The sequence below is a fragment of the Aethalodelphis obliquidens genome, unplaced genomic scaffold (assembly GCF_003676395.1).
Source record: "Aethalodelphis obliquidens isolate GAN/ISIS:26980383/991018 unplaced genomic scaffold, ASM367639v1 scaffold67, whole genome shotgun sequence".
NCBI lineage: Eukaryota > Metazoa > Chordata > Mammalia > Artiodactyla > Delphinidae > Aethalodelphis > Aethalodelphis obliquidens.
This window is the reverse complement of record NW_020838011.1, coordinates 7,710,514-7,719,183: the sequence shown is the minus strand read 5'-3', so window position 1 is coordinate 7,719,183 and position 8,670 is coordinate 7,710,514.

The following is an 8,670-nucleotide window of genomic DNA, read 5'->3' as shown; positions in this document are numbered from 1 at the left end:
TAGTTTAAAAAGAGCATAATAAAATAAAAACTGTAAATTGGCAAATTTTTTTCTCTATATTCCATTATTTTTTTCTTGGTGACTAGGTCAGCCACCAGGGCATAAAATGGTTTCTTTTTTTTTTTTTAACTTTTTATTTTATATTGGAGTATAGCCGATTAACAATGTTGTAATAGTTTCAGGTGCACAGCAAAGCTATTCAGCCATACATATAAATATACATGTATCCATTCTCCCACAGACTCCCCTCCCAGCCAGGTATGTGAAAACGGTTTCTTTAATGTTGCCAGAAAAGGTTTGAGGCTACTAAGCGTAAGTTCCATGAGAATATCATCTGTTTTGTTCAAATAAGACTGCTAGATTTGTTCCTCTTGCATGATATATATTTGTAGAATGCATGCATGAATAGATTAATAAATAATAAAAGTAAAGAATAGAGGAAGGGAGAATTGCTTTGTTTATGTCTGTTTCCAATTGTTTTCCCCAGATTTTAATCTAAAGCCAAAAACCAAATAATTTCATCATTTTGTTTGTTATTTGTTCTCCCCCCACTCTACTATTACAAGTGGAAAATTTGTTATTATTATTATACACTTAACTCTATGTTACTGAATTACTTCTCCCAGGATGTTGTATGTATATGATTTACTTAGTTTAAAAGTCACTATGAAATCTATTAAGTAACTCTTTCTGTGATTCTATTTCTAGTTCTGGTGAAACATGAAGCAACTTAAATCTAAATTGCTAGGCCATCATTTATTTAATGTGGCTTTGAATGAAACTCTGAGAACGTATTCCTCCTTTCAATAAAGTCAGGGTCACTGTGCATGCAAAAGAGTAATCACTACACACAAAGAAACAGAATACACAAACTTATCCTCCATCCTTTTGGACATACTTAATGCCCAAGTATTTTTTAACATTCTAAGAATTATAAATGAATAAAATAATTGTAGTAATCGTTATTATAAGCAAACTGGACAAGAATTACTAGTCCCTTTGCATCCATTATCTCATTGAACACTCAAATATTTTAACTTGGGTTTAGTTTTTACTCCTTCTAGATATAATATATTAAGATAGCCAAATAATAGAATTGCTCCACTTCCTGGCAACATCCAATACAAAGCAAAGCCTTGCTTCCTTAAATTCTCCCCCAAATCTTGGTAACACAACCCCAAATCCCATAACAAGTTATTTTGAATGTCCTCTAAGATGCCTCACAATTTCTCACCATGTTCCTTCTCTCCCACTGCAATGAGTAATGAGCCCAACTTGTTCAACTATAGGTATGTTCTTGGTGGTCTTTGGCCATTGACATATGTAAAAATTAAACAAAATACATTTTTATGAACTATCTGATACTGAATAATTAGTTTGACAGTTCCAGTTGACTGGTACTGTCTGGTACAACTGGTATTGACTCACAGTAATTTGTTTGGTTATATGAATGTTGTTTCTTTGACTCTAAATAGTAAATATTTTCTTCTCCTTCTCCTCCTCTCCTTTTTCTTTTCCTTCTCTTCTTCCTCCTCCACTTCTTCCTCCTCCTACTATTTTTTCTGAAAAGGTAATAAAGATTGCATGTTAGCTGTAAGTATTGTTTCTTTTCTCCCCCTAGCTTTAGTGAGGTATAATTGGTATACAAAAATACTGCACATAGTCAGTGCATACAATTTTTTGTGAGTTTGGACATAAACATGCACCCATGATATCATCATCACAAGAACACAATATGAAATTTGTCTTCTTGACACATTTTTAAGTACACAATATCATATTGTTAACTATAGGCACTATGTTGTACAGTAGGTCTCTGAAACTTACTCATCTTGTATAATTATAACTTTATATCCATCGAAGGACAATTAAAATCTAATATATTCTTTATAAAATATTTTATTTGATTAAAGCCCAGATAACTTATTTATTAATCAGCTGTTTTCATTACACATCATTATTTGTGTGGATATTTTGAAAAATGGCAGCTTAACATAAAAGCCAAAAGAAAGGAATGCAAAGCTTGTTGGGGTTAATGGTGTCCTCAAAGATTTCCACAAAATGACTTTAAAGCCCCAAGGGTGAAAGGTCAATGAATCAAATAGTGGCACATAAACCATTATGGCCATGCTCTCAGACCCTGCGTGATCAGGGGTCATCCTTGGATTTGTAATAAATCACACAGATGAATTTGACACTGCACCCACTGTCTTTAGACCCTATAAATCTTATGTGTGGGGCTCCACTGATTTAAAACAGAAACAATCAGGAAAAGTCTATAAACCAAGATAAAAATACTTTTTTTCCAAAAGTGACCATTATTTTGTGATCTTCCAAATTTCAGAAGAACAATGGGAAACCCATTTATCTAAAATGCAGTTTCTTGTGAAATTCACTAGAAAAAGCTATATCTAAGAAGGGAACTTTTTGCAACATTCTGGCACCACATAAAACAAGGAAGAAGCTATCTGTATTTCTTCATGAGTGGCTACATTTGGAAGGTGGGGTAATTTTCCTTTGATTCCTCTTGTAACTCCTCTGCCTGCTTCTCAGACCAAGGTTCAGTTATATTTTCACCAAAAATGGACCTAAGAAAAATCAAAACGCAAAGTCCTTGTATGTCTGCAGTTTTCTTTATATTCATGTTTTTCAGAGTTTAATTTCAATATTTGTTTAGTTAAGTGTCTTTGAATGTGAAAGAAATATGCCCCTCTAAACTTATTATAATTATAAACTTTAAAAACTGTATAATAAAATCAAGGCTTTATTTTTTTAATTATTACTCTAGAAAATAAATCATTGACTACTAAACCAACTTTTAATTATTTAGATTCAACTATAACTTTATTGACAACGAATTCATCTTATTTTGCGTCCTGTGGTCAGTCTTTTAAACAATATTTGAAGCTTTTCACAAAGTGCCGTTTAAGAGAAGTAAGAAACACAAAGTTTCAAATTGTTTTTCAGCAGTAACATTAAATAATTTGATTGAATAGGTTTTAAATCAATGGCAAAAACAACGAGATAATATTTGTATTCTAAACCATCATTACCACAGAATAAAGCATAATAAATTTACTGTAATATCTATCAAATCCTTGTGACAAAAGTTCAAAATCATCCAGATCATAAAATAATTTTAGATCCTTAAACCTGGGCTGCTACTGCTGAGAAAGTGAGAGAAACAGAGACAGTGAGAGAGGGAGAGAGAGAGAGGACCCTAAAATATGCTGGTGGCATGAATGTTACCCCTTAGTTGTATTTTTACCCCCATGCTTAGCTAACATGCTATCAAGTCTCTGCTAATTTCCAAACATGTTTATCTATAATGGTAGAAATTCCTTTAATGATTACCAAACTAACAGTTGCTATTAATACATAATTGGCTATTTTTATTTAATACCTTAAATGACCATAGAGATAATTCAATTGTTTTGAGAGAGAAAAAACTATTCCAAGACAAAATATGAATATTCTCTCTAATAAATAGTATTCCTGACTTTCTTCATTACTAAAGAATAAAAAGTGCATGAGCTCTAGTATTATATATTATTCCTATTTACCTACTATTCCTTACTTCCCAGAATGAACCTCCCAGAGCCTAATGAATGGTGAAAACTCTAGAGAAAGGAGATTTTATTAGTCAGGGTTTTCCAGAGAAACAAAACCAATATAAAAATTTGTTATAGGAATTGGTTCACGCAAGCTGGAGAACTAGAAAAACCAGTGGTTTAATTCAGCCCGAGTCCATAGGAATGAGAACCAGAAGCTCCAATGTCCAAAGGCAGGGAAAGATAATTCATCCCTCCTTCCCTTTTTTGTTCCATTCAAACTCTTAAGGGATTGGATGATACCAGTTCACATTGGTGAAGGTGGATCCCTTTACTCAGTGTATCACTTCAAAAGCTAATCTCCTTCAGAAGCACTCTCACAGACACACCAGAAATCATGTTTTACCGGCTATCTGGGCATCCCTTAGCCCAGACAAGTTGACACAAAATTAATTATCTCAGAGAAACTTATGTAATGTCAGAGAACTGTGTTTTCCCCATAGAAAAAAAACTTTTCCTAGATAAAAATATGGACCATGGTATAGATGGTTTCAGAGACATTTCCATGAGAGACCACTAAAGGTAGAATAGATGGAGCCACACCCTTTAGGACTCTGAAGAAATATCCTGAAAGGGCTCTTCTTTTTCTCTTAAAAATAATGCAGGGTTTCCCTGGTGGCGCAGTGGTTGAGAGTCCGCCTGCCGATGCGGGGGACACGGGTTCATGCTCCGGTCCGGGAGGATCCCACATGCCGCGGAGCGGCTGGGCCCGTGAGCCATGGCCGCTAAGCCTGCACATCCAGAGCCTGTGCTCCGCAGCGGGAGGGGCCACAGCAGTGAGAGGCCCACGTACCGCAAAAAATAATAATAATAAAAAAATAATGCAAACTTTTCATTCTATTAACTCTGGTAATATAATATAATATAAATACTACAATATAATATATATACTACAATATAATATATACACTATTATATAACATAAATAACATAACATAAACAAACAGATTTCAAATTACTCATTCTCATGTGTTTTAGGTTTAGATGTAATGCTACCGTGACATGTTTACAAATTTTAGATGTTTGGTTCAATTAGAAAGATGAATAGTCTGTCATGTTCAATAATTGGGAAATCTCATAATACTGGTATTGTAATATTTCAGAAATATTACAGACTCTCCAAGTAATTGTAACCAAATGACAAATATTTTTCTTACTACTTTTTGATCTATAGCAAAAGAATTTCTACAAAGAGATGCACAGAGTGATGCCAAAGTGTTGGCATGGGGCATACTTTCATGTTCCTCTTGATAGAAATCACAAATAGTGTATCTTCTTGCTGTGAGGTCAAAGGGCCCCTCATTCACAGTTTGGTCTTTCAAGGAAATAGTTCCAAATAAAGGTTTTCCAAGAAGAAACTTAACTGCTAATGGAATGAATTTAACTACAGATTTTATCATTTTTTATCTTCAAGAAACTAACAATCTTCCTTCTATTCTTGTGATCTGATTATAGAAAACATATTATCCAGAAAATAGCTTGCATTCAAGAAAATAAAATCGCAACACCTGGTTGAAAGTATCCTCATCAGTTAATTTAACATTAAAAATTGTGATATTCACTTGTCTTCAGAGACGTTATTATTCTAAAAGTAACTGAGACCAATAAGAATTACTTACACTCATCCAAGTATATGGTTCAGAAACAGTTTAAACGTATTTATGCAATGGGTTGTGTAAACCTGATACTCAACATATTACAGTGCATAGTTTGATGCTATAATTGTTTTGACAAAGAATGAACAGTTAAGGACACTGGTGACAACAGAATAACTTTTCCTTGACATTTGTCAGTTTATTCCTCTCACTTCAAATATATTTCTGTACTAAGATTACCAGATTTTGAATTTTCAAATAGTAACACCACACACACACACACACACACACACACACACACACACACAATTTTCAATCACTTGAGTCTTGTAAATTTTTTAAAAATTACTTTACGCCCCATAAAACATAAGATTGTCTGACATATTATATGCTATTTCACTTGCCCATTCTTGTGATGATTTTTTAACAAGATAAAAACTCAAATATTTTAACTGAATCTCTGGGTAAAATCAGTACTCCAGATAGATGCACCATTTTTATCCTTTGGCTTTGGACACTTCTTGATAAATCACTGTATCCCCCAGTTTAAGAAGCACAACCTGAGGTTATATTGAACTTTATTTTGGTAAAGTGCAAAGATTTCCCATTACAGAGTGGTCACTCCTACATATTAACAAGTATTTCAGAATTATAAACATCTTAGCAATTATGAATGGCACTAGTGTAAGGTTTGTAAGTGGACAATATGCACTTACGAAATGGAGTGGCAATTTCCAAAAATATGTTTTGGTCAATAATTGCAATGAAAACAGAAATTTGTTTTGGTATGTGTAGTTATTGAGCTATATTAGGAGGAGTGCCAACAGAGTCCTAAATTGTTCTAAACATAACTTCAGAATAGCTGGTACGTCAATGAGAGCTATTTAATGACTGATTGACCTTCCACTTAATCAGTGAATGAATTATGTTGTGAGTTAGTAATATATTTGTTATGATATACATAGGGAGGTTTTAATAGACAGGAAATATTTTGTTGTACAATTCAGTACAAAATTTCAGTCAAACTAAAGGTTATAAAGTCATATTCCTCAAATTTTCTTGGGCCATGACTTTTTATAAGAAAAAAAAAATCACATGCTTTATGTGTTGTTTGATTCTTAAAATTGTATAAGATATTGTGAACAAAAATATATATTTTATTTAGATATGTTTATTTATAAATTACATTGTAATTTATAATTTATTAGCTTAGTTTATTTAGCTATATTGTTAAAATGTAAGATTACCCATGCCTCCTCATGCTTTTAACTCATTCTACTTTCTTTCCACAGCTCTTAGATTTGTTATGGTTTGCAGGTTTTCAAAAAGGATTTCAGGAGTGGAAAAGGAGAAATAAACATAAAAGCAGTTCCTAGAGGGAAGCTAGGTGGAAATTACTTTTTTTTCCATGTATTTGGGAATCATTTTTTTTTTTAATTTGGGCATTACAGGCAAAAATGTCAGTATATTTCCAAATATAATTGTTTGAGAGATAATGGTACATATTTTACCTTTATTGTGAAGATTTTAGTTCATATATTTTAAAATGCATCTCACAAATAAATAAAAGAATGCAGTCTCAAAGTAAAAATAGATGTAATGTACATACACAACAAATCCTACAAAATAAACTTTCCGCAAAATCATATCTGATGAAGTTTCTAACTGCCAATGTATAGAAAAGTGTAGAAAAATAGAGAAGACCAAGGAAGATGTTAAATTATGAAGCCAATGTGATGAAATTAGTAACTCTGAGTTTGAGGAAATCCCATAGGGCAGTTAGTTAGAGGAAAATAATTTCTGGGGCAAGGGGGGAAGATGGAGATAGAAGCTACAGATTAGAAAACAATTAAATAATTTAAATACATATGAATAAATTGTAACATATGGGGCTTAATTTGTCCTTGACTTGTATAAATGGTAGAAAAAATAAAGGACAATCTTGGTAATATGAAAACTAACTGGGCATTTTATTATTGTCATTAATCTTATGGTTATGCTTTCGAAATAGTCATTTTAGCAATATATACTTAAACATTTGCTGATGAAATAATGTGCTATCTAAAATTTACATTAAAAAAATTGGGGGATGTTGGAGATATAGGAGGCTTTGTTGTTAGACTATACAAAATTAAAATGAATCCATCGGGATTCGTTATACTAGTATTCCTACTTTATGTGTGTGAAATTTTCCATAATGAAAGAAAATTTTTGAAGTTAGATTTAGAGACATCGACTCAACTCAGATAATTGTAGAAAATGAAAAATTTTGAGGGTCACAGATAAATTTATTGGTGATAAAAATATAGCGAGTCCAGATACGATTAATGTTTTGAGGCATACTTTGAAGAAAATCAAATCAAGTAAGTTAACTTTTTAAAAATATGTACTTAACTTAATCTTAAAGTAAAATACATTTTTGTTTCCTCTGGCAAAAGCATATGAAAATCTTTTGGTAGAAGTAGCAGTTAAGGGTTGTGGGAAGCATCTGGAATGTTCCTAAGATGATAATCTTGCCTTTCTGTTTTGTATACTCCCAGTTGACACATTGCTCCCCAACGGGCCTGAGGACTGCACTCTGCCTAATCTCCCACACATACTTTCCTCACTGAACAAACCTTCCTTGGCATAGCTTTTACTTTCTCAAAGAAGCTGGCCACCTTGTTTGCAGGCATGTGTCTTGTGGGCAACTTTTATTTGAATAAATATATTATGTTCAGTATTGAAAAGTGAGGTATTTTCATTAAAACCCCATTTTAAATATATCACAGGCCAGCAAAAATTGTCCTAAGTGTTGCCTTGAAAACTTCGGGTTATAACTAAATTAGGAAGTCCCATCTGACTTTAGCTGTAATATATGCAGCAACAGGATAGCAGGAATTTTTTCTTTTTTCAGTCAGTTTCAAGCCTTTGGTAATGCCAGATTTCACTCCCTAAGAAGTGATCAAAGTTGCAGAATTTGGCTTATTTGATTACTAAATAAATCACTAAAGATGAGGCTAATTATAAAAAATCATTGCCATAATATGTGGCCAAATATATTTATAATCTTAACAGACTGGAAATAAAGAAATTTTAATCAAGAAATATTAAAAATATGTGATAAATAAATAGACATTTTGCTATTGCATTTTCTCCTGGGGTTTCCTCTGAATGTTCTTAAAGTTGTTTAAGAGAAAACTCATAAATTTCCTAGGGGATACAATTCCAAAATGTATCACTAATCTTATTATTAGTAATATGATCATTGCATTTCAGATTAAGATAGGTTTAAGTCATTTTGCTTTAATGTCAGCCTATCAATTTTTTAGCACCATATGAGCATTATGTAATTACAGTGAATGATACAATTATGTGATATGAAATGCCTTGGTAGGTTTTACATCTGAAAATGGAATGATTTAATTTGAATTGATTGTTGTTTATATGCCACTTAACTACATGCATGAGCTGATCACATCATA